Source organism: Neofelis nebulosa, chromosome 2 (assembly GCF_028018385.1).
Source record: "Neofelis nebulosa isolate mNeoNeb1 chromosome 2, mNeoNeb1.pri, whole genome shotgun sequence".
In the NCBI taxonomy this organism is placed as follows: domain Eukaryota; kingdom Metazoa; phylum Chordata; class Mammalia; order Carnivora; family Felidae; genus Neofelis; species Neofelis nebulosa.
Genome location: NC_080783.1, coordinates 214,612,743 through 214,638,429, shown reverse-complemented (window position 1 = coordinate 214,638,429; position 25,687 = coordinate 214,612,743). Strand labels below are relative to the sequence as shown.

General features: G+C 54.4%; 1 protein-coding gene across 1 annotated transcript in view; it reads right to left on the bottom strand.

The window, feature by feature from the left end:
* Positions 1 to 25,687, bottom strand: part of CASZ1 (castor zinc finger 1) — a 148,685-nt gene that overhangs the window by 113,109 nt on the left and 9,889 nt on the right. Inside the window, exon 2 of the mRNA XM_058719107.1 lies at positions 2,695 to 2,848. The gene's annotated coding sequence lies outside the window, so the exon portion shown is untranslated. The remainder of the gene's footprint in view (positions 1 to 2,694; positions 2,849 to 25,687) is intronic.

The window sequence follows — 25,687 nt, the reverse complement described above, 5'->3', positions numbered from 1 at the left end:
TCTGGCCTCTTGGTCTCTGCCCTTGCCACCGTGCAACCCACTCTCCCCGCCGCAGCCCCAGCCATCTTTTTCATTTTGTTTTAAATGTTTATTTCTTTTTGAGAGAGAGAGAGCACGCGCGCACGAGCAGGGGAGGGGCAGAGAGAGAGGGAGACACAGAATCCGGAGCAGGCTCCAGGCTCCGGGCTGTCAGCACGGAGCCCGACGCAGGGCTCAAACTCACGAAACGGGAGATGGTGACCTGAGCCGAAGTCGGTCACTTAACCGACTGAGCTGCCCGGGCGCCCACACTTCCGTCTTTTTAAAACGAAAACAAGATCACTTTACCTCCATGCTTGAAGCGCTCCTGTGGCTTCCTGTCACCCAAAAAATAAAATCCCAACTTCTCCCAGCTCACTAACCCCTACATACCCCATCCACTTCCCGGCCACCAGGACCTTTTCTGTTACCAGAGGTACTGAGCTCATCCCACCTCAAGACCTTAAGGCTAGTGCTCTCTTTGTGGAATATTCCTCTGCCTTCAGATGGTTCAGATGTTTGTCGACTTCCTATCCTCCCTTCTCAGCTAACTCTCACCTCCTCAAAGTGGCCTCCTCTGACTGCCCACACACCTCACACTACTCCGTCCTATGTCCATTCTGCACTAATGGTGGCCTCGTTCTTTTCTGTGGGCTTCTTGTCTGCCTGCCCAACCAGAATTCCAGGAGAGCCAGGGCTGTCTTGTCCAACTCTACCCCCAACGACTGGCAGACACCAGGCCCTCAGGATCTGTTGAATAAACATTGCCAGATCTTACGTGGCGCAGCCAGAAACAGGTAGAATCTGAGCTAGACGGGAACAGGGCTGCGGACCAGGTGCCCGCGTGGACTCGCCCCTCTCCCGCACTCTGGTGAGTTGAGGTAGGGCACCTCTGAGACCACAGATCAGCCCTGCCACAGACGACATGGGCCCGCGGCCAAACCCAGTACCTGGAAAGGAGTGAGTGAGTGCAGCGGGGCTTGGCCGCGACGTTCCCTCCCGGAGCCCTCGGAGTCCCCAAGCTTCACCATCAAGCCCCAGACGGCCGATGCCAGGATGCGGGAGCCCCACGGGACGTGTGGAGCCCGTACCCTATGCCGGCATGGCCCCTGGGAGTCAACAGTGAGTGGAAACTTCGGAAAGGGAAAAACTAATGGGCATGTTTTGCTGAGGGAACAAAGAAAACAAAAAGCCTGCCACTGAGAACAGAACGGGCAACATTCCCCCTTCAAAGGGGGCTCCACGGGCGCTTTGGCAACCTGCTCGTGCACTGGGCCCAGGCGTGGCTAGGTAGGCCAGCAGCCAGAGGCTCGAAGACACGTGGGCCTGCCTTCCCAGGACCCGTGATCATCAGAGAAGCAGAGTCAGGCAAGAAGAGCTCAGAAGTGGAGACACACGCAGGCGCTGGCACCAAAACCCCAGCAAGATGGTCCTGCTGACAGTCTCGACACGGCCATCGGCGGACAACAGCGGCACGCCTCCAACGTGGCCACACCAACTCCTGGAGCGTGATCACATTCTGGACACCGGGAAGAAGAGTCTCGGCCACACAGTTGCTCCTCCACAGTAACCCAGGGCCACATTTACATCTGATTTGCAAATCCCTGGCTGCATCCAAGGCTTCTGCTAGTCCCTGAGGTGACGCGGTCTGGCGCGAAGCAGGCCTACAGCTCTGGGGACCTCTCAAACCCCAGTGGGCGCCAAGGCACCCATCGCTGCCAAGCGCTTCCTCCCTGCAAGTTCAAAGTCCAGAGTTGCAGAGCCTGGCCATGGAGGGAGGGGCAAGACACGCCTGATTGTGGCGCCCTTGGGGAGGGACAGCGCAGGGTGGTAAGCGGGGGCCGCTGAATCCTGTGTGGCTCACACGGGAGGCGTGGCTCGCGGCCTCTACCCTCCCAACCATTCTCCAGACCCTCAACCTCTGCCCCTGTCCTACCAACCTCTCTGGGCTGGTTCCCTTGGGATCCTAAGAGAACACTGAATAATGACCAATAGGTAGTGAGGCACCTGCTGTGTGTCAACCCCCCCCGCCACCCTCCCCCCACCAAAAAAAACCCACCACGTCTGATACCTGCAGGCAAATATCTGACAGTAGCAGCCTCATAGACTACCCATCCCTGGCATGAGTGACCTGCCTTAAGCGAGGGGTGATTTTTGAGCCTGGATCAAAAGACACCTGTGGCTTCTCCTCTAAGGAGGGTCCTGCCTGGGCTGGAGAGAGCCCCCAGCAAGTCACATGTGAACTCAGAGCAGCGTGGCAGCCTGCGGACAGCGTGGCAGTCCAAAGGGTCCGGACCCACCGCTCCCAGAGGTGACTTTCGGAAAGGACGCTAGGCCTCCCCTGGAGTACCCGCGTGCTGCTGGCACCATTCGGTGGCAGGATTCTTAGAGGCCATTATTCCAATCTGTTTATATCACAGGTGGGGAAACCGAGAAAGCAGTGAGTCAATGTCAAAGCCAGGGCCAATATACAGTGTCCTGTTCCTAGGCCCGGGCTCCGTCCTCAATCCTGTGTCTTCTTACTTTCACCTGGGGTGCCTGAGCTACCCCCATCCAGGTCAGAACCCTCCTGAGAAAGGCCTACTGGGTCTCTCTCCCAACAAGGAACCCCCACACTGGCCACCTACAGCCCCGACCCACATCTCCCAGACACATCTGGGAATCAGGAGCAGCTACCTTTGTGTCCCAAGAGACCGGGGTCCAAAGTCCATTCCACTGTGCACCACTGGAGCTGCAGGGTCCCCTTCTACGGGAGGGCTGACAACCGTGGTGGCCGGAAGGGCAGATGGGATGGAAGGGGTCTTGGCCTTCAGTCAGCGAGGTCTGTTTGCTACCAGAACGAGAAGGGAAAACAGATTATTAGACTCCCGTTGAGACCCACGTGGCCCCTCAAGACAGGACGACAAGATTGCACGGTTCCGACACTCGGCGCCGTAGGGAACCATCCGGCAGTCGCTGCTAAGAGATTCTCGGACCCTGCCTGCCAATCGGCGGACGGCATGGCTGCGGTGAGGGCCAGGTCTGACCCTACAACCAGTGCACCCTTTGCACCATTATTAGCCAATTGCAAAGCAGTTGTCACAGCTAACAAAAGAAGCAGACAGGTAGAAACAATAAGAGGCCAATCAGATGCCACCCCCAGGTAATAACACAGTGATCACACCCAAGGCTCGGCACCCCGGGTGAGAGGTCAGCCTGACGGTGGATCAAGCTGACGCTGGAAGCCAGATCAGACCCACGCAACCGAACCAAGCTTCGGGCTCCCCAACCTCCACTCCCTCTAGACTTTCCCTGGGCCGGCTCCCAGCTGCTCCCATGACCCCCCAGTGGCCCTGTGGGAGTCTCTAAAAACAGAATCAACAGGTGTCTCTGCAGCTACCCAGGATGGGTCAGTTTGGTTTCTTCTCTTTTCCTCCTGCTCCCCACCACCACCGTCCACGTTGCTACTGCGCCGTCGCACCCCGTAAAAAAGAAAAGAGCGTGAGTCCACGCGCCCAGAAGGGGGCCGCTGAGATTCATTCGTGATAGGTGTTGGGCCAAAAAAAAAAAAAAAAAAAATGTGGCCAAAGAAAGTTGGTGCCCTGCGACCAGCAACCTTTGTGTCAATTTAGGCAAATATTGTGGTGTTTCCATGGTGATTCCTGTTTTGAATATCCACTACACTCACTTTTTAAAGGGCTTTTCCTGTTTGCGTTTCAACTTCAAATCTGTAAATATTTTTGGCCTTTTTAGAAAAATTAGCCTGTGCGCGTGCAAGCACAAACCCGGCACCGGACCTCCGTGCACACGCTCCCAGGCCTGGAGGTGCAGCCCGATGGGCGTGAGAGTGGGGTACGGAAACTCCAAGGGGGCTCTCCATCTGCTCCCACACCCACCGTGCCTACGGGGCTGGCATCAGGGAGTGGGGTGGCTGAAATTCCAGTCCTTTCCTTCTCCCTCGACCGACCGGGGCATCCACACCACCTGTGTGCTCGCTCCCAAAGCGTGTGAGTGGGCTCGGCCTGACTCGACAGCGTGGCATGGTGTGGGCAGTTACCCGGCAGGTTCTGCAACATGGCCCAGCCCTCTGATCCCGAGCCTCCCTCGAGGGCACGAACCCCTCCTCTCCTGCCTCCCAAGGTCGGGCCAGTGGAAGGGGCTGTTGGGCAGTGAAGGTGACAGATTCCAGCAGCCGCTGCCCCCACCTCTGCTCTGGGGCACGGCCACGGGGATGGGCCAGTGATAGTGGCCCTGGGCTTGGATCGCCCCGCTCCCACCCCACCCGTCAGCACCATACAGGGTTAACAGCGGGTTTCCTGGTTTCCATGGATTCCCGCCAGGCCCCTAATGTGAGTTTCGTGTGATTTGGGGGAAGTGGATTTCCTTTGTTTTCCAGTTTGGGAATATTTTTTTCTTTAAAAAAGAGGAAAAAACACTTTAATGGGAACTTCAGGGCCACAGGGAGACTTACTCTCTGGGCTCTGCCATTCCCCTGCCTGTTGGTCCAGGATCCCCCAAAGCCCTGGGCAACCCACCCGCCAGCTAAGTATCTCCAAGCCAGAGGAAGGGGTGCCTCAGACCACCTACAGCTCCCCGCCCCCAGAACATTCTTCTGCGGGGGGGGGGGGGGGGGGGGGGAGGGACGACTCTATTCCAATATCCCGTCAGAACGACCCCTGCCCCACCTGAAAAGCCAGCATCTTCTACGGGTGGCTCACACTCTCCCCTTCCAGCCACACACCTTTCCCAGGGAAAAGGTCAAGGGAAACATTCCCACCTCCCTGACTTCTGGCAAAGAGCGAGAAAGACCAGGGTCTGACCACACGCAAATGGGCATGTGAACCATACCGGGTTCTTCTGCCCTGGCTCAGAAGGGGATTCCAGTCACAGGGGACCAGGGTGTCCCAGGCCCTGGTGGGGCCCTTGTCCAGCCTCCTCCAGCTGAGGGAGGGGCCTGCCCTGGGCAGAGGGAGCTTCTCGCCTTGGCAAAGCAAGAGCAACTGAATAAAGGGTGTGGCCTAGCCTCCTCCTCCCCCTCCTCCTCAGTCTTCCCCATTCCTGCCATCCTCCAGCCCTGCCAAGGTGTGGCCTTGCTCAGGGACTGTCCCCAAGCAAGCAGCCTGACCTATTTACCAATCCAGGGCACAGGCCCTGGGGCCTGCCATGGTCGGGGCCCTCCCACGGCACAGGCCCCGGGGGCCGTGGCAACAGCAGGAATCTCGGTCAGTAGGTGGAGAGGCCAGAAGACAGAGCTCTCTGGCCAGCAGCTCCAGGGTGAAGGGGTGAGAAGCCATGTGTAGGTACAGAAATAATACTGGGCCGAGAATCAGAAGATGTGAGTCTGAGCCCCAGTCCGGCCACCTAACTTGCCGTGGACCATGGGACAGGCCACATGATCTCCCTAGGGCCCCCCTTTCCTCACAGATGGAGAGGACACCTTTCTCCCTCCTACCCAGCAGGGCTGGAGGGTCATCCCCAAGAGATGAGCAAGGTGTTACCGGTGCTCCAGCAATGTCCTCGACCTCCACCACCTTCTCCTTCCACACCTCTTCAAGGTAACCTTCCAGAATCCACTCCAAACAGGCCATATGCCTCTCTGCTCTGCTCCTCACACATCTTTCATTGTGGCATTTAAATCCATACTGGACTAAAGTAATTTGTTCACGAGTCCGTCTCCGCCGTTGGGTTTTTAACTCCTCAAGGGCAGAGACCAGGTCCTAATTATCTCTGCGTCCTCAGCATTTAGCACAACAGCTGGCCCACAGTGGGCAGCGTAAGTGTTTGTGGAGCTGAACTAGTCCCTGATCTCATGTCAGGATCAGACGGGCCCGGCACAGCGTCATCCCTCTCCAGCGACAGAATACCTCGCCGGCTGTTTTCAGGCTCCCTTCCTTCTGGTTCCCCTAAGCACAGCCTGCACCTTGGTTTTCCCGCTCCAACATTAGCGCCATGAATGAGCAACTTTCAGGTTCACGGGGACCGCTCGGTTACCCGATCCTCCTCCAGCGGATGCCGGTAAGTATCGACAGAGCTCCTACTATGTGACAGAGAGCACGTCGGGAGTGGAGGGCACAGCAGCTGAGAGGTTTTCACCCCCATCTGCCGGCAGGCCTACGTGATGCCTTCTATTCGTCGAGCACCACGCTAAGTATCGTACGCGTTGTGATCTCGCCAAATCTTTACAACGTGAGGTAGGAAGCATTAGGGCCCCGTGTTTAGATTAGGGAGGGGAGGCACAGAGAGATATGAAGTGACTCGCCAAAGGTCACAGAGCCCAGGCCCGGACTCGGGGCCCAAATCACTTCAAAGTTCTTCTCTGTCCCCACCCCTGGTCTCAGCACTGACCCACACCTAATGCTCTTTCCCCTCCGGTATCTCAGTCCTCCTGCCCCCACACAGGTCTCCATCAACCCCCCGAGAGCCAGCAGAAAGCACTCAGAGATCACAAAGGAGGACGAAGGTAATGCTTAGGTGTTTCCTTCTGGCTGGGCTGTGAACGGGGGCAGGTGAGGCCTATGGTGAGGTGCCTGGTCGGCAGGAGAAACCCCTGAACCTACTTGGTAAATGGGGTCCCAGTTGCGGGCATGGCCTCCGGGAGGGGGAAGGGGTCTGAGCAGCCCATTGCTGTCATCTGGCGAGACAGGGACAAGAAGGCCACCAGAAGAGGGCCACTCTGAGTCATGAGGTTCTGTGGGAATGGGACGGCTTCCATTTCTTCTCTCCAGACAAGGGGCAAGCTAAAGGGCTTTACCATGAGGATGGATTTCTGCTGGCTCCCCCTCACTGAGACCACCTGCAATGCCCATCTGCCTGGCGATGTGGGACTGAGAAACAGGGACTCAGGAGCCCAGTTTGCACCTGGGTGAATGGGTGTGGCCAGGGCACCCATCGTCCCCAGGGGAGAGAAGACAACAGGAGGTGACCTCCGCTGTAGAAAGATCTACACCAGAGATGATAAAGGGGTAGAAGGTCAGGCTAGGACGCGGAGAGGACAAAGCCCTAATGAGCAGATTTCAGAAACCACCCGGAGTGAAAACAAAAACACAGACGTGTACGTTGCCCAACTTCGGGCCGTATGGAAAAGGGGAAAGAAAAAAAAAAAAAAACAATAAAAAAATCCACATCTTAATACAAAAATCCTACATGATGTGTTGTGGCACGAAAATGTTTTTCACTGCATTTTTCATCTGTGATCTCACACGGCCTACGACGGGTCCGCCCAACGCAGTAGGTATTTGATGGTACACAAACAGAGCAAACACATACACAATTAACCAAAACAAGGGCAGCAGATATTCAAATTGGTCCAAGCTGGCATCTCAGGGCTTCAGGTGGCCTCCGGAGATGGCTGCTGTTGGCTCTGCGCATGGGCCCCCTGACTGCTGAGGGAGAAATAAATGGGGCAAGAACACAGCTCAAATGGAAGGAAACGTGGAGTTCTGTGAATTCTCAGAACTCAGCAAGCAGAACTCCCGGCCAGCGGGTTATGCGGCCGTTCTGCGCTTCAGGTGCCGTCCTGCTGCCGACCGGGGACAGAGAGGGGACCCACGCCCCAGGAGCCCCTCCTGCGTATCGCTCACCCCAGTCACTGTCTCCTTTTTGTTCCACCCCTCCCCCCTTTTAATTGTTGGATGAGTTTACAGAGCTGTGTGCCAAAAACAATCAACTCTAGGGAACAGAGTTATACAAAAAAGGGCGTGTCGCCAGAGGGAGACGGATATCCATGGAAACCACCACCTTTTCACAGCAGCCTAGGTGAAGCCGGGACGGGGAGGACAGCGTGGGGGTAGGGAGATAGACTCCACTCAGAGCAGGGCCCCAGAAAATGCTGGGGTCGCCAATGACCTGAGGGAACCACATAAAGTGAGAGGATCGGGAGGAGGGATTGGCCGGAGACCACCAGGAGGGCAGGGCTGCTGGGACTCGTGCGAGAGCACTCGTGCAGGCACACACACGTAACGTCACCCTGCCAGATCACGGGGGCAGTGCCACACGGTGTTTAGCGTACAAGCTTTGGAGCCGGACTGCCCGGTAGGAATCCAGGCTCTGCCGTTTACAATTTAGGTAATCTTGGGCCAGCGACTTTCACCTCCCCGTGCCTCAGTTTCCCTGTCTATAAAATGGAATACTAAATCAAAAAGGCTGAAGGAAGGCGGGGGTAGGGTTTCCAGGCTCCGCCACAGTCCAGGAAAATAACAGCCGATGTTTGTTAAGCAGTAGGTGCTAAGGATTTTAATACATCAATATGTATAATCATCGCAAGAACCCAACGAGGGGGGCTATCGTCTCAACTGGATAGACGAGGACGTAAGATTCAGAGAGGGGTATAACCCACCCAAGGTCACCCACTCAGAAGCGGTTTGAACCCAGGCCTGGGTGGCACCTTCAAACGATACCACGTGGGAAGGGAAGGGGAAGGGGAGGGGTTGGGGAGGGAACAAGGCAGAGACGGGCTCTCAGGAGGCCCTCTTTCCAGACTGGACCGAAATGCACAGCAGTGGGACCCAGACATGTTTTTCTCAAGCTTCCAAAGGGAAAACAGAAATCCTCCAAAGCCAGTGACTGCAGATGGGAGGAACAAGGAGCAGGGAAAAGTGGAGGTGGCCCACAGGCCCAGGTGGTCACATTCTTCAGGAGTCCCCATCCCAGCCCTGACTAGAGAAGGCCCTGTGAGCCTTCCCTCCCGCCCAGGCGGCCACCTCCAGACAACAGCAGCACCTCCCAGCAAGAGAGGCCCAAAGACCTGGGAAAGGTCCTACTTCCGGGTCAGAACCCTGCGAACAGCCCAACAGTCTGCCTTCCCAGAAGCTAGCCAGATCCCTGGAGGGGACGGGGAACAGGCGAGGGGCGCGAAGGGGAGCACAGGTCTCCCCTGTGGCCAAGGCCAGGCCGGCGGAGCTCCAGGGAGGCCGAAAGCTGGAGTCAGAGGCTGCCTGCCCTGAGTGGTCTGGTCCTCACCCTGCTCGGAGACGGAGGCCACAGCAAGCTTGGTGGCTCAGCCCTTTCTGCCATCGACCACCCAAACTCATTCAGATATTTCCTCTCTCACTTGCTTTTTAAAAAAAATTTAATGTTCTCTATAATTCATCCGTCCCAGAAGATAATCGATAGAGCCCGTAATGAAAATCTGAGCCATATTTTATGATCCGCTGCAAGCAGAAAGGGCCACATCAGCAGGTCCGGTTTTGGCTCTCCCTCTCTGTCTTGCCCACTGCTCCGGGGATCACTTCCCCAGGCGGTCCTGCCCACAGCCCCCCACCCAGAGCCCTGCCCTCAGCCGCGTGAGGAAGGCGCGGACGGCCCCTCTGGAGAAGAGGCTCGAGCCACAACCCCGGCATCACCCCAGCACCCCAATGCACTCACTCCACCAACCCGTGACAGGACGGTCACCTGCCGTCGCGAGGTCTTCCTGGAGCTGCCCCTGGACCTGGGATCCCCAGCACCCCTGCCCTGCAACCTCGCAGCCATCTTTACTCGGGGCCCTTCCAGAAGCCTGAAGACCCTCACTAGGATCTGGAGGCCTGAGCAGGCTGGCCCCCCAGCCAAGGCATTCAGTCCCCACCAAGGAAGGCTGCCCGCTGCTCCCTGGGGGGGCTCCTGCTAGGGGGTGGTCCTTGGGGGCTCTCAGGGACACCTGGGACTCTCAGGTCACTGGAGGGTGGGTCATTAGTGCTCATTTTTACTACCTCCAACACGTCCTCCTCTCCCTGGTCTGTGCCCTGTGAGGTGACCGTGTGCAAGAGCCAGCTTGAGGGGACACACTGGGGGCTCGGGGGAGGCAGCCTCCTCCTGCTCTGCCAGGGCCAACTGGGGGCAAGCAGAGCCCCGCCCCTCACTCTGGCGCCACCACTGGGAGCCAATCAGCAGGCAAGGTTCTGTTCCTCCCAGAACCCCTTGCTGCCTGGCACCAATCAGAGAGCGCCACAGCACCAGTGCGGGGCCAGGCCATCCCAACAGGCCCAATCAGAGCCCAGAAGATGTTCCAAACACCCAGGGACAAAGCCTCACACCAATAAGAAGGGTGATTCAGCCCCATCATGAACTATTATGCAGCCGTTAACACACATTGGCCCAAAGCAGGAAACCCCAGATGACTCTGTTGTTTAGAATGCTGTCCAGTATGGCAGCCGCTGGCCACATGTGGCTCCGGAGTCCTTGAAGTGCACAGCGGCTGTTGACTGTGGCACTGAATTTTTTATTTGACTTGATTTCAGTTAATTTAAGTTTAAAAAGCCACATGTGGCTAGAGGCTACGGTATTGGATGGGGCAGGGTTAGACAGAGAGTCTCATCGATGTAAAAAAACCAAAAAATTCTTAATAAAAAATTTAAAAGTCTATTATATCTCAAAGCAGTGGAATAATCATTATTAACTATAATAACGAAAATAGTTAATGTTTACGCGTGCTGTGTGCCAGGCTCGGTGCTCGATATTTTATATGGATCCTCACAGTGAATCCAAGAGGCACACGATCATCATCCCCACTTTACAGATGGGGAAACTGAGATTCAGCAAGCTTAAGGAACTTACCCAAAGTCACACTGCCGGGGGGCAAAACTGGATTTCGAACCCAGGTCCCTCTGTTCTCCTAACCTATGCTTTTAATGACCACGCTACATGTTTTTAAATTGTTTTCTTCACACTTTTTTTTTTTTTGGTCTTTTCCAATGAGCCATGAGCATGAGTGATAATCAGGGAGAAAATGTGTTTTTTTAAAAAGCCCTAAAAAGAGGCAAATCCTCCTCCCTCGGTGGGGAGCGTAAAGAGAGATCTCTGGGATGCCTGGCCAACTGGGCTTCTAGCTTGTGGATGGAGAAAGAGAGGGCAGTGTGGTTACGGGCCCCCTCTGACTCACGCTCCCACTGCCCAGATGCCCACGCTTAGGAGGCCCGGGGCCCACAGACGATGCTGGGCCTCGGATTCTCCAGCAGCCAGTCTGCCAGCAGCGGGATCCAGTTTCCTCCCAGCCCCACCCTGGAGTCAGTTCCTGACAGGTTTCTCAGCAGTTTTGCAATCACCACCCGGGTCTGCATCTTAAAGAAGGCGGCAGGCCATGGGGCTGTCTGCAAAAGACAACGCACACCATTCTTACCGTGGACCACCCTTTCCCTCTACCTTCTAGAAGAGCCAGGAACTCTGGGCTAGCAGCCCAAGCCTGGGACATGCTGTCTTCCCTCTGTGGGCATGGAGAGGCTTGTTTTTCCCAGGGGGGCGGACAGTCATTGCCTCCCTCTTGGGACTGCATCGAGGCTCAGAACAAGGGGACACACAGAATCCCCTTGAAAGGTCTGTGATGAAAGAAGAAGCCCCAGCAAGTACTGAGCCTGGGTAGAAATGGAACCAGGGAAGATTCCAAGTCGTTTTTGCTTTTTTTCCCATAGCACCAACCAGGGGGTGGGGAATAGGGAGCGATTACCCTCCGTGGTCGGGTTTCCATTTCAGCTTTTTCCCCCTCCTGAGAGGCATAGACGGTTCTCCTTTCGGGGCAAGGAGGATAAATGTCCTTACCTTAGAAGGGTTTTTTTTTTTTTTTCTTATTATTATTATGGATTTTTGGTTCCCTGCTGTCTGCAATTCTCTGTCATTGCCAATCTACCTTAAGTTCCCTTGGATTTATATATTTATTTTTTGGGTTGGTTTCAGGTGCTTCTAGTTTATCAAACAATCAGCCTTGTGAGGTACACTGGGTGTTTCCAGAAATTACATCACAAAAAATCATGCAATTAAAGTGTAAGGGAAAAAAAAACATAGCTGTTGCTTCATTTTGTATTTTAATTAGCGACTTATTGTAAACGTAGACTTTTAAAATGGAGGCGCCTAAGCAAAGCCAGTAAACAAGTTTTTCTAATGAATTAATTTCACCTCTTTCCTCCTCCTCCTCCTCTTCCCCCCCTCCTCCTCCTTCTCCTCCACCTCCTCCTCCCACCAGCCCAACTGTCATCTTCCGAACTTCTTGGCCTTCTTTCTGTCTATTCCACTTCTAAATCCTTGCCCGATACATTGTAGGAAAAGGAAACCCCCAGATAAAAATAGGAGCCCTGGCCTATATGATCACAGAAGCCTTGATGGTGAGCATCATGGCTGAGGACCCAGCGTGCCATCTGTCACCACACTCCTTGCTGTGTCCCCAGCCCTGCAAACTCCTCTCTACTGGGTCCCAGAGATCCCTCTGTTCCTGCCCATGCCCTGAGCTCAGGAAGGGAGAGAGGAGGAAAGCCCAGCACAGTGGTGACTGCCCAGGCAACTTGGGGGGGGGGGCATGGGTAGGCATGGAGCACCTGTGGCAGGAATGAGGTGAGGCAACCTGGAGAGAGAAGAAAGCCCCTGCTTCTGTGAAATCCAAAAGCCCACTACTGGGAAGAAAGAGAAGGGGCACAGGAGGGAATCTGTAGTCAGGGAAACAGAAGTTGAAATTAAAAGTCTGTCTAGGTCACATGGCAGCTCAGAGAAAGGACACATCCATCAGTCCCAGGTACCCCCAACCCCTGGAAGGGTAGACCCAGGCTGCCACCCTTGGTGAAACATCAGACGGTTGGTGCAGAATCTTGCTCCTTCTCTCACAGAAAGTTCCCAGCCTTGGTGGTGGGAGGGGGGGCAGAGGGAGAGGGTAAACTCATCTGCCTCTTTTAGCCTAGTTTCTGAAAGAGAAGGCTGAAGATGGGGACAGGGTTCCCAGGAAAGGTAGACAAGCCCCAGATGTCCTAGAGCAGGGCAGACCCCCTGGAAGCCGCCTCTGCCCCACATCAGAAATATCACCGGCCGCTTAAATGTCCCTGTTCCCCGGAAAGTGTCTGAGCCCTCCTGTCACCCCGGAGGCTAGGCCAGCTTGCCAAGGGCACGTGTCCACCCCAAGCACCAGACAGGAGCACACCTCCTCCCTAGCGCTGCATCTCCAAAACCAAGGCAGAGACACCGTGGAGGAACAGGTCTGCCTTACCGACCCTCTCCTGGGGCAAGCCAGGGCATTCAGCATCGTGGGCGAAACTCCACACTGGCCATTTTTACGTTGAGTGGGAAGAACCCTAACGACGTCCTTCGGAAGGGCTGTCTTTCACCTGCTCATTCCCATCTCGGACCATCCTCAAGCTGGGATCCCCCTTGCCTCGGACACCAGGCCCGCTCTGGGATCCCCTCCCCTTCATTACAACAGGTGGCCTCCAGACAAAACTGGTGGGGAGGGGGCACTCAAGAAGGCTCTAGAACACCTGGAGGCAGAATCCTGGCCCCCCCCCCCCCCCCCGCTCTCTAAGATGCCCAAAGAAAGGAAAGAGGGGAGGAAGGAAGAACCAGAGAGGAAGGGGCTGGACCTCCATGTTATCATTGCACCGGTGGGAAGCCAGACCTAGCCTCACGACAGATCCTGCTCGGTTCAGCTTCAATCGGAAAGGAAAGCTCCCATCAAACATGGGCTGGGCAGGGATGTGGGCACCGAGATTAGGAATTTGGAAAACCATCTGAGGAACCTGGCCCTGGGAAGACAGCAACAGGATTTAATACCTTATCCCTGCTGTCTGGTAAACACCCTGAACCATCCCCGCGCTCCGTTAGGCAGCCTCGGATCCTCAGGTGTGCCGGCGACGGGCAGGTAGAGACAGACGTGGGCAGAGACAGGAAGGGAGGGAGTGTGGGCCTGGGGGGAGGGGGGCGGGGGAGGAGCTGGCCTGGGAGGTAGGATGGGTGGCAGCCAAGCCAGACAGTCAATGAAACAGCTGACAGGTGCAGGGAAGGGGGGCAGGGAGAAGAGAAAGGTGAGCCGGGGGTTTGGAATACTTGGGGATGCCACCGTCACACCCCGGGGGGCTGAGTAGGATGACAGGAAGGGTCACAGGCTTGTGGGCCAAAGACCTAGAAGTTCTGGCCGCCTCTTCTTCCAGTTAAAAGGGCCACTGGAAAGGTGCTACGGACCAGGCCGCAGGCACTGGCCCAGCCAAACCAAATGGGACAAAACCGCAGATAGGGAACTACCACGGCCACCTAGGAGAGCAATCCACGGTGTCCTCTAGGGTCACCCTCTTCCGAACACACAGGCATATGCCGAAAAGAAAGTCAAATCGATCCACATGGAGCTTCCTTCTATCCAGGCTGGAGCTGATGTGTGAAAGCCAGCCCCGGGGGGAAGCAGAGAGGGCGGGCGGCAGTCCTGGAGTTTCGCAGAAGAGCCTCCGCTCTCCAGCGGTGGCCTGGGGACAGTTAAGAGTAGACAAGTAGAGAAGACAAGTAGACAAGTAGACAAGTAGACAAGAGGTGCCCAGGGTCCCGGCTGTGCCCCGGGGTGGTCCGGGGGGAGCCACCTTGGCTGTGATGCTGGCACAGAGGCGGGGCCTAAGTAAGGTGCCCCTGGAGCCACCTCCATCACTAGGCCACACCGCTAATCCTCTTTTCCCATTTCCGTCTGCTCCTTGATGTAATTACAGTTTTGGATTGAAATCCCCCCGGAGCGTAACCCCCCTCTGCCTGATGCACTCTCTAAATCCTTGGGTACACAGCCATGCATCTCCCCGCTCTCAGAGAATCGGAAACCATTTCAGACGCTAAAAGTCGCACCACTTTTAAATGTCCTCATCTCTGGTTTGTTTCAGCAGCCCTCTCGAAGCTGTCCTCGCCGGGGCCACCTCGGCCAGCTTAGGTCCTCCCGCTCTGTCCCCTCAGCCACCAGGCCCTCCTGTTCACCCCGCAGTGGGACAAGAGGTTCCTGGCCTGTTATGGGGCTGGGCCTAGAGTCCCTCGTCTCCTGCACGATCCCCAGATCCCCAGAAATGCCACCTGCAGACCCCTCATCCAAAAGGAAGCCACGAGGCCCAGATGCAGAACTTTCCAGCCCTGGCAAGAAGCACGTGGGGCGCCGGCTCTGCGGCCGGAGGCCTGAGCCTTGGAGATGTCCCAGCACCCAAGTCTGCTCCAAACATGACCCCACAGGCACTAGAAAAGCCACCAGCAGAGTGCCCACCCTCCTCTGCTCCAGTGCCAAGTTCCCTGCAACCCACAGCGCGCTAACACCCAGAGCTCACGCCGTCTGCAGCCAAGGAAATCTTCGGTTGCCTCTGCCATCTCTGATGTGCTTCAGTTTCTCAGCTCCAGTCTTGCCAGTATCCACACTTTGAATCTTTGCATCAAACACACACACACACACACACACACACACACACACACACACACACGACACTCCCGACCAAGGCAGAGAGAACACACTGACAAAAAACCCACAAAACCGAGGGTGGGGGCTGGAAACCCGTGTCACCAGCTCACCGTTTCCCCCACATCAGGCAGGCGGCCAGAGAACCCTGGGCAATACACGCTGCAGGCCTCGCCAGACATCAGTACACTTGTTCGGGTCCCTACCCTTTGGAAGCTGGTCCCCCAGTGCATCGCTTCGGGCCACTGCTGCTGATAATTTCTCAGAGATAAACAAACCGGTTTGGATGAAACAAGCGTCAACCTGAATTCTTCACCCAAAACTCAAAATGAAACTCTCCGATCACCTATTTCCTTCCCGTCTCCACCTTCCTGTGCCCTCATCTGCTTCCCTAAAACTCGGACAACTGGATTTTTATTTTTTTTGGCTCGGTTCTCCAGGCTTTTCGTTACTACCGCACCTGGGACCACTGGGCCCAACCCTTCTGAAGGGATGCTGGCTTCCCGAAAAACGTTTTGCTTCCTGTTTCTTAAGAATGCACAGGTCAGGGGCGCCTGGGTGGCTCAGTCGGCTAAGCGTCCGACTTCGGCTCAGGTCATGATCTCGCGGTTCATGGGTTTGAGCCCTGCGTCGGGCTCTGTGTTGACAGCTCAGAGCCTGGAGCCTGCTTCGAATTCTGTGTCTCCTTCTCTCTCTGTTCCTCCCCCACTCACGCTCTGTCTCTCTCTCTCTCTCTCTCTCTCTCTCTCAAAAATAAAGATTAAAAAAATTTAAAAAAAAAGAATGCACAGGTCAGAAGGAAGAAGAGACAAGGGGAACACGTGTCGGAACCTCTGCTGGGCTGGTTTCCTGCCTGGGGATGCTTTTTCTTGGCTCCTTTTAGGCTCAGGGTCTTTTCCTCCACACTCCTACTGCTCCCCTCAATTTTCAGCCCCTTTAGAAAGGGTGTGTGTGTGTGTGTGTGTGTGTGTGTGTGTGTGTGACATCTGGTCTACCCCTCCTTTCTAGGCTCAGAAGGAAGAGGTTGCTGAGTTCCCCTTGAGGAGTCACCTGGTTAATCGAGGCTCAATGTCAAGACAGGAAGGAGGCCAAAGGGCAGAGAGGATAAAGACACAGCCCTGAGGTCTGTGGCCACGTGGGTCTTCCCGTAGGCTCAGTGCGTACATGTTCGTCTACTACCAGAGTCCCCTGGGCCTGCCACTCTCTCGCCAACCTCCCCGTCCTACCCAGTCAGACCCCTGTGCCCCTCCAGCCTCTCTGTAGAACACTGTCTACTTTCTGCTCTGAGCTAGTCTGGAACCTCTGCCAGGGCTCCCGCCTCCCAAGTCCCCATCAGTGGGGTCTGCTCGGTCCCTGTAGCTAATTTACACCCGTCAGGGTTTAAAATAGCAGAGGCATAAATGAAAAGTCCAATTTCTTCAAATTTGCATTGTAAAACCATCCTTCAACTTCCTTGAAATAAATTCTACTATTTTATTAGTGCAAACAAAATGGTAATAAAACACTAATACAGCGCCTTGTATCCAGGGGAAGAGCTAAAATTAACATAGAGCGAGCAGTGTTTGCTATTACATTCAATTACCTTTTTACTTGAGATTTACATTCTCATCCCCTTAATCTCCACGGTAGTGCCTTCAAAATCATTCCTCCCAGCCTCTGCCCTTCCGGAGCCCCCACAGCTGGAAGCCAGGCCTCCTGCCCAGATGGCGCTCACCCTGGGCATGGCGCCTACCCCTGTCACCACAGCTGCCTCTTGTCAGAGGGTACCACGTCTCTCCCCTGCTCGTAATTTCCTCACGTCTCGGCCTCTCAGTACTCAGCAAGTTCAAACCAAAGGGCTCTGACACAAGGTACATTCAGACACGCAGCTATCAATGAGCAGGTGCATGGGGCATGGGCCGGGGGCACTGCTCCACAAGCCTGCAAAGGCTCTCCCTGGCCTAAGAAAGGGGCAGGGAGCTCGTGGGAGCCCTGAGGAAACTGGCGCCTCTGGTTTGACAGGTTGTTGGAGAGGGTTTGCTGCATGGCACAGCTGGGGACGCTGGACCGGGGCAGGAAGTTCAGCTGTCCTGACGGGGGACGAGACGAGGAACCACTGGGGCCAGCCTCTCATTCTGTACACAGACGGCAAAGCTGAGGTCTTGTGGCTGCTCACGGGCGACAGAGGTGGGGCTAGAAGGCCCCTTGTCCTGGCTCACCGTCCAGGGCTCTTTCCTCTCAACAGAGTCCCTAAAACCAGACCAGTCACTCCAACCACAGCCACAAAGCGTCCGATGCTCCAAAAGGGTCCCTCTGTTTCCCGGAAGAGGAGGAAAGCAGAAGTCCTCGTCTGGGACCCGTCAGCCTTGCCCCAAGCCACTGGCGGAGACGACCATGTTTCCAAATGGCCCCAAACTCTGTCCCGGTTCCACATCTGTCACGGACTAGCTGTGTGATCGTGGACAAGGTGCCTCTCCTCTCTGGGACTCAGTTTCTTCATCTGGCACAAGAACCCCTGTACTGCCTTCCTCGCAGTAACGATCACGAGGACGGAAAGATCAAGAAGGCACGTGAAAGCCCACAGAGCCTCAGAAGCTCCACCGCAAATCTGTTCCCAACATGGCCTGGACAAGGTGAGACGGGGAGGCAGGGCTGGAAGCCTCGTCAGGGCCTCAGACGCGGACAGCTGAGTTCCAGGCCAGGCCACCACAGGCCACCTGTGTCTTTGCCTCTAACCTAAGAGACTGCTCTTTGGGGCACCTGGGGTGGCTCAGTCGGATAAGCGTCCGACTCTTCATTTCGGCTCCGATCATGATCTCACGGCTTGGTGGGTTCAAGCTGCCAGCACGGAGGCTGCTTGGGATTCTCTCTCTCCCTTCTCTCTCTGCCCCTCTCCCACTTGTGCTCTGTCTGTCTCTCCCAAAATAAGTAAATAAACTTAAAGATAGATAGATAGATAGATAGATAGATAGATAGATAGATAGATAGATAGATGGATGACTGCCTTCTCTTACTGGTCAAACAGCGGCCAAAGACCCTGGATTATTCCCACAAAATCCTTTCAACTAATCTTGAAGAAAGACTCACCAATCGGCCCAGGGTCCAGGCTCCCTGACAGGTTCATTCACTAGGAGGCGTTGTTTGGGCCAGGGAGACAAGACAAGGTGATACGGGAAAAAATATATATATAAGGCCGCCATAAGTTTTGTTCAGCCCAGCTATTACAACTGGGGAAAAAAGTGATTAAGGGGACACACACGGACACACTCACAGTCATACACAACCACACAACCACGCACAATCACACATACACAATCACCCACACGCGCCCATTCCCCACTCTACCCTCCCAAGGTCTTTCTTCCTGAATCTCATCCTCAAAATGTCTTCCAGTGGACATTCTAGTCCAACCTGGCACTGCACCTTGCTCCTGATTCACAAGGAATTCCAAGTCCCACGGGCTAAGAGCTGCTTCCGGGACACCAGGATGTAGGAATTGTATTTAAACCCAACTAGAAGTGGGGGCAATGGCTGTTGGCAGTTGGGCATTATCGGCCACAACAGCCAAGCGAAACACCCACGGTCACCAGAGCCCAACCTGGCTGTCCTTGCTCCAGCCCTTTCCACCCAGGCCCCTCCAGTCCTACCTTCATCAGGCTCTGGCCCAGAGATGAGCTTCCCAAAGGAGCTTTCTTATGCAACAAACAAAAGGCAAAACCCACTGCAAGAAGCAGCCCCATGTACAAAACGTGAGGAGTTTTATTTGGTTCAACCTGGCCCACTTCATTTTTTCCTCCTTCTTTTTTTCTCCCCACCGGGGAAACAAAAGAAAGTTTGTTGGTGAGGCTCAAACGTTTCTTGGGCCTTGTCCGAGTTCTACCTTGTTTTTCTTTTCCTTTCTGTCTGCCCCCCGCCCCCACCCCGCCTTCCCTGCCTCCCCACCTTGAATAAATAAAGCACCCGAAGCTGGCACAGGCTGGTAAGTTAAGTACAAACTATCTCATAATTTTATAATTTTTTTTAACACACTGGCCTAGGGTTTTGGGCAAAGGACAAAAGCTATTGTTGAACAGCATAACACGAAGGTCTGAGTCACCGATACGCCTCGGCTTCTGGAGATCTCATAGGTTTCTGTGGCTGGCACAGCCGGTGAGCTCAGCACCCTGCGGGGGCCGTGGGTGCAGGCGCCCTCACGCCTGGCGCTGCCCCGCCCCCTCCCCCTCCCCAGGCTCCCTACTGGGCCGCCACGTTGGCTTTGTTGGTTTTTAATCACAGGGGGAATTTAAAGAAAATGTTGTGAAATAAAAAACAAATCACCGTGGTCTCACCGCCCATGCTATAATTTTCATTTTGGAGGATTAGCTTCCAAGCTTTGTCCATCCGCATTTGTGATTTTTTATATAGTTTCTATCATGGCGTTCACTTGGCCTTCGGTGTTTTGTTTGTTTTTTTCACTCACGTAATAAACATTTTTCCATGTTTCGAAATCATCTTCAACATTATTACTTGTACAGGTGACACAGTATTTCTTCCACCCTGTTATTCTTGGGCTGACGCGATGAAGCCAGAGGGGGAGAAGCTATGAAGCCAGAGGGGGAGAAGGGGGCCGAGGGAGACCTTTCCATGAATCGAATCATTTATACACACGCTTCTAGGCGAGGTGGGGGCTTTGCCTGAAAGAGCTGGGTCACCCTGGCCTTGGAGTGTGAACCTGGAGGATAAGCAGAGGTTCCACCGAAACCCGGCCCATCCTGTACCCGGCCACGCACGCCCCTGCCCTCGTGCCCAGAGAGACGTTGGTTCCAGCAATGGCCTTCATCCCCACGCTGACCTTCACCCCCACAAGCTGTACTTCCTCTTTATGAAGCGCCCTGGCAGCAAAAGGCCCATGACAACACTCTGCTCTCCATTTTTATATCTGAATATCTCAAAGCACTTAGCAAAGACTTTCATTTTCTCATTACCCCAAGGAGAGGAGGTCATTCGGGAAAATGGTACAAATATTCCCATTTGTCAAAAGCAAGAAGGAAGTGAGTTAAAAGGAAAATTCTACCACTTAACTGTGCAAAACCAACCCAGGAGGGAACGCAAGGGTCTTCTCTGCCTGTCCATTCCCCCCAGTTGGCTTTTTCCAACGCCACTTCGGGAACCTCATTACGGAAAAGATGGCTCAGGGCCAAAGCCAGGTTTCCATTTTGCTGAGAATCAATCTGTGGCCCCAGCTCAGGGGACCTTCTCTCCCTCTTACTTCTCAGCTAAAGCCCATACTCTCTTATGGTTATAATTATGTAAATTGCAGATTATACAAATATATACGGTCACCAAAGGAAAAAAAAAAAAAAAAAAAAACACCAGAAGGAAATACACTAAATACTAGAAGAGGTGATAGTTAAACTATGCGTGAATTTTTTCCTTTATTTATTTTCAAAACCTATTTAAAATGCGGTTACATTTTCCAGGCACATGTTTCAGAGTCACGCCAGCCTGCATTGCAACTCCGGCTCTCCTTCAGCCAGCTGGGTAAACTCGGGTAAATTTCTTAACCTCTCTGAGCCTTATTTCCTGACCGGTGTTACAACGGGAGTCAAACCACGACCTGCCTTGTGTCCTTCAATCCCACGGAAAGTCACAGCACAGCATCTGACACATAGTTGGTGCTCAGTAAAAATGTCTATTTCCTTCCTCTTTTAATAAGCTGCAAATGTAAAATCACCACGGCTTGCTTGCTGCCCCTTGGGGACAAAAGCAAGACGCTTCACCTGTATCCTCGCCAATTTCCTCTCCATCTTTCGTCCCTTTTCCTGGCCCCCCTCGCTCCCTCAGCAAGCTCCCAGCACACAGACCTCAGGCTGCCGGGTCCCGGCTCTCCTGGGACTCTTCTGTGACTCACCTGCAGGGCTTGGAGGGGGGGCTCTGGACGACAGAACAAGCCCTGCTCTGACCTCTAACATCAGGTCAGTCTCAGGCGAGCCCCTCCAGGGAGTAAACAGGCCTCGTGCAAGGACTCGGCAGACACACTGGGCGATCCCCAGGTTTGCGCCTTCCTGGCAGCCGCCCTCCAGGAACAGGTGCCAGGCTGCAAAGGCCACCTGCTCCTGTGGGAGGGCAAGGGCCACGTTTCCGACCGCTGAGGGGAAGCCAAGGAGAACCAAGATGGCGCCAGCGCCTGGGAGCCAACACTCCCCTGGCTCAGGGAGGCCAGCCCAGCCCAGCGGCTGCCACCTTGGGGGTCCGTGAAGCCGGCCCTGGGTGTGGGAAGCCTTCTCCCTGCTCCCTCCAGTGCTCTGTACTCCTCTGGCTTGTTCTTGACTTTCACCCTGCTGGTTTGGCAAGTATGCTTCGGCAGAATTCTGGTGACCACAGCCTCTGGGCTGGGGTGCTAAGGCTCCAGCCTGGGCTGGGGCATCCTGGGGCCTGGACACGGCAACGGGCCTGAGCCCCTCCGCCTTCCTGCCTTCCTGATAACAGCTGGCGAGCAAGGAATAATAGGTAGCAATAACAGCTACGTTGTTACCATGTGCCAGGCCCCATGTCAAGTACCTTCCCAGCATTATTCCATTTAATCCTTGCAGCAGCCCCATGCTAGAGGCACCGTGACCATTCTTCTTTTGCAAATGAGGAAACTGAGGCTCCCGATGGTTAGGGATGTGTCTAAAGTCACAGTGCCACAGTGGCCATTACAAGGGCCAGGTGCAAGTAGTTGGCTGCCGACCAATTTACTGGTGTGGGCACCATGGGTGGCGGAAATACTGGGGGCTGGGGAGGCAGGGGCAGGGCCCACGGCACATACAAACCTCAAAATTGTAAGCCTCCTTTGCGGACCAGGCATGATACCAGCTCAAGACGACGCACGCTTTCCGTTCAAGATAAAACAGGTCTCTAACGGGAGGCTGGAAGTGGGGACCACCAGACGAGGTCCCCACAGCATGGGCCACCACCTCCCCAGTTGCCAGGAGCAGGTCCCATGGAAGCTGGTGGAGCCCAGCAAGGGTGGGGGCCGGGTGGGCCACCCGGGGCAGACAGTCTCCAATCGTGCTGAGCATAGCACATCGCTCCATTCAGGAACCCAGAGTAAAAATGTACAGCTGGGTCTAGAGTTGATTCAGCCTTTAACTCATTCGGGATCACTGGCGGAGCCATGGAGGCGATGCGGAGCGGGTTCGGCCGTCCCTGGGGGAGGGGGCAGGCTGGGGCAGAACCCCCACTGATAACGTTGATACATACAAAAAGAAACCGGAATTTTTTTTTTTTTTTTCAAAACCCCTCTAAAACCCCAACGAGCAAGCGTTGGGAGTTTAGGGAAGGATAAGTGAGTGTGTGTGAGGTGGGGGGCAGGGGTGGGGGAACTTGTTTTCTACCCACTGCCAAGTTCTCATTTACTGTCAGCTCCAATCCATTCGGAACTCACTGACTCAATTGCCTTTTCACGGGGAAAGGAGCCGGCACAATACAGGGGACTTTTCAGCTCCACATTAGGACACAGGGCACTGGGCAATGTCCAGGAATAAACACACACGTCCCTCCCAGAGGCCACCACCCCCACCCCCAGCCCCAAACAATCCAGCCAGCCCCGCCTGGGCCACATCTGCTCTCCCCTATTTTAATACTTTGGTGTTTCGTTGGGGTTTTTTTTCTGTTGGTGCTTTTTTTTTTAATGTAGTTTGGCCAGCAGTGTGTGTGCGTGCGTGCGTGCACACATGGGCACAATTTTACGTGTGCTGGGAGGAGGAGGGGCTCCCACAAGTAGAAGGGGCCTGCAAGAGTTAATTCTAGGGTGGTTCCAACGCTTCTTTTGGCCCAAAGAAAAAAGGGATGGGGAGAGGTGGAAAGGGATCCAAAATAGGCTTCCAGAAGGCAGGGGTTGGGGGGGGGGGGGGGTTAGGGGGAGCTCATTTAAACTAATTCTGCAAAGTGTTGATTATAGGGAAATTAGCATTTGGTCCAGGAGCGTCCCTAAGAATGTGGCAGCCACAAAACCTCTTTGATAATCACATAAAAATAAGATCAACAACGATAATATGGTTATTATAATAACTGTGGTCCCCATTTTTCAAATGGTCACTCTGTGCCCAGCACTGTACTAAGTGCTTACATGCGTCGCTCAGGTGATGACCGCGAAGACCCGGTGGGGCAGGTACTGCCTACAAGTCAGCACTTCCACATACTCAGTTACAACCCTGCCCGAAGTCAAAAAGACAGAAAGTGAGAAAAGGCTTTATTTAAACCCTGTTCTGGGGGGCGCCTGGGTGGCTCAGTCGGATAAGGATAAGCATCCGACTTCGGCTCAGGTCATGATCTCACGGTTTGTGGGTTCAAGCCCTGCGTCGGGCTCTGTGCCGACAGCTCGGAGCCTGGAGCCTGCTTCGGATTCTGCGTCTCCCTCTCTCTCTGTTCTTCCCCTGCTCTCACTCTGTCTCTGTCTCTCTCTCAAAAATAAAGATTAAAAAAAAAAAATGTTTTAAAAAATAAATACCTAACCCCTGTCCTGCTAAGTGTAGACACACCAGCTTGCCCTGGCCCAGAAGGGAGGAAAGGTGCACTCAATTCTAAAGGGAAGAAGGGCCCAGCACCACGCGGGCCTTGGCACCGGGCAGAGAGCCCATCTCCTGCCTCCATCACTGTCCCCTGGGGACTCATCCCTTTAGCCCAGGCTCCGAGCGAAACGCCCTTTCCTCTTAGACCCTTCTTGTCCAATAGAACCTGATGTCATGGTGGAAAGTCTCTTTATCTGTGCTGTCCAACACAGTAGCCACCAGTGGCTATGGAGTACTTGAGATGTGGCTAGTTCATTGGAGAACTGAATTTTCCTTTTTTTTTTTTTAAGTTTTAATTTTATTATTATTTATTTTGAGAGAGGGAGAGCACATGAGTGAGGGAGGGGCAGAGAGAGAGAGGGAGAGCGAGAGAATCCCAAGCTGGCTCTGCACCACCGGCACGGAGCCCAACGCGGGGCTCAAACCCACGAACTGTGAGATCATGACCCGAGCCAAAACCAAGAGTCGGACACTTGACCGACTGAGCCACCCAGGCACCCCTGAATTTTTCGTTTCAGTTCATTTCAACTGCCACACGGGAGGGTTACTGTACTGGAGAGTCCGGATCCAGAATCCTTCCAGCTGCCCCTTTCCCTCCCAGCCCAAGAGTCAGGTTGGAAATAAACTTAAGAGCATCATAAGACAGAAACCCACTCAGAAGACCCCCATCTCTGCCACCAAGCCTCTCCTCCATTCCGGCATGCATTTAAAAATCACTGGTCTGCCTCCAGTTTATCTGTCTCCCTCCCTCCCTCCCATCTTTTTCTTTTTTCTTTTCTCTTCTTTTCTCTTCTTTCTCTTTTTCTTCCTTCCTTCTTTTCATTCCTTCCTTCTCTCCTTCCTTCCCTTTCCTTCCTTCTTCCCCTCTCCTCCCTTCCCTCCCTCCTTCTCATTCCATCCTTCCTTCTCCCTCCATTTCTTCTTCCTTCTTTTCTTCCTTCCATCTTTCCTCCCTTCCTACCTTTCTTTTCTCCCTCCCTCCCTTCCTTTCTTTCTTCGAAAAAAAAAAAAAAAAAAAGCATCAGTTTAATTAGATAAATCCTCTGAGCACGTGGCCTGGAGTTCGTCATGGAAATTAACCTGCTCCCAGATCTCAGATAGTGAAACAAGAACCGGGTGTTTTGGCATAGCACAGTGAAATGGGAGAGGCCGGTGGCGATTCATACACCTCATCTTCCATAAGTGCCCCTCGCCCCTCAAGTGCCCCCTGCTTTGCAAAGCCCCCATGTCCTTGCCTCCTTAGGTCACTGCCTCCAAGCCACCTCTGCTTCTTCTCCTGGCCCTTCCCTCCCCACCTCCACCCAGGCCTGGAGGCATGTCCCCCGCCCCAGGGCAGGATCACCCAAGGGCAGGGGGAAGCCTGGGCTGCATCCCCACCATGCCTCGCTTTCCCCAGCTCGACTCTCTTGCTGAGCACCGAGCTTAGCGCTTAGCGCTGGGTCGTCCAGGGCTCAGCTCAGCCTCGGCCCAAGGCTGGCCTGTTGTTCCTCGGATTTTCACTTCGCGGTCCCTACTGTGTGCTGTTTGTTCACCTGGCTAAGTGCATCCCAGAAATAACGTTCAAAGTAAAAACTCAGTAAAAAAAAAAAAAAAAAAAAAAAAAAAAGACTGCTGTGCTCTTACTCGGGGCTCACAGGTGAGCTTCCAATCCCATTTTACAGATGTGCAAACAGAGGGGTAGTGAAACTGATCCCTGGGCCTCTGGGGCCCGCATTAAGCCCACAGGCTGTGTGAACACAGGCAGGGTCCACCAGCACCGTGGGGCAGTTCCCAGGGGCTGCCCCCACCAACCCCTCGTCAGTGTCCCCTCTGGGGTCTGACTCCAAATGTGGGCCTTCTGACTTAAATACCAGGAGACCTCAAGGTAGCCCAGAAAGATAAAACACAAAATCAGAGTTTCTAACACCACAGCACCCCACACCTTCGGGAGTCCCAGCCCCCAGATACAGAGAGTGGGTTCTCCCTTCTGTCTCGTCCACAGCACGCCCTGGTGGGCAGCAGGTGTGTCCACACTCACTCCCGTGTGAGTCTGAAACACACACAG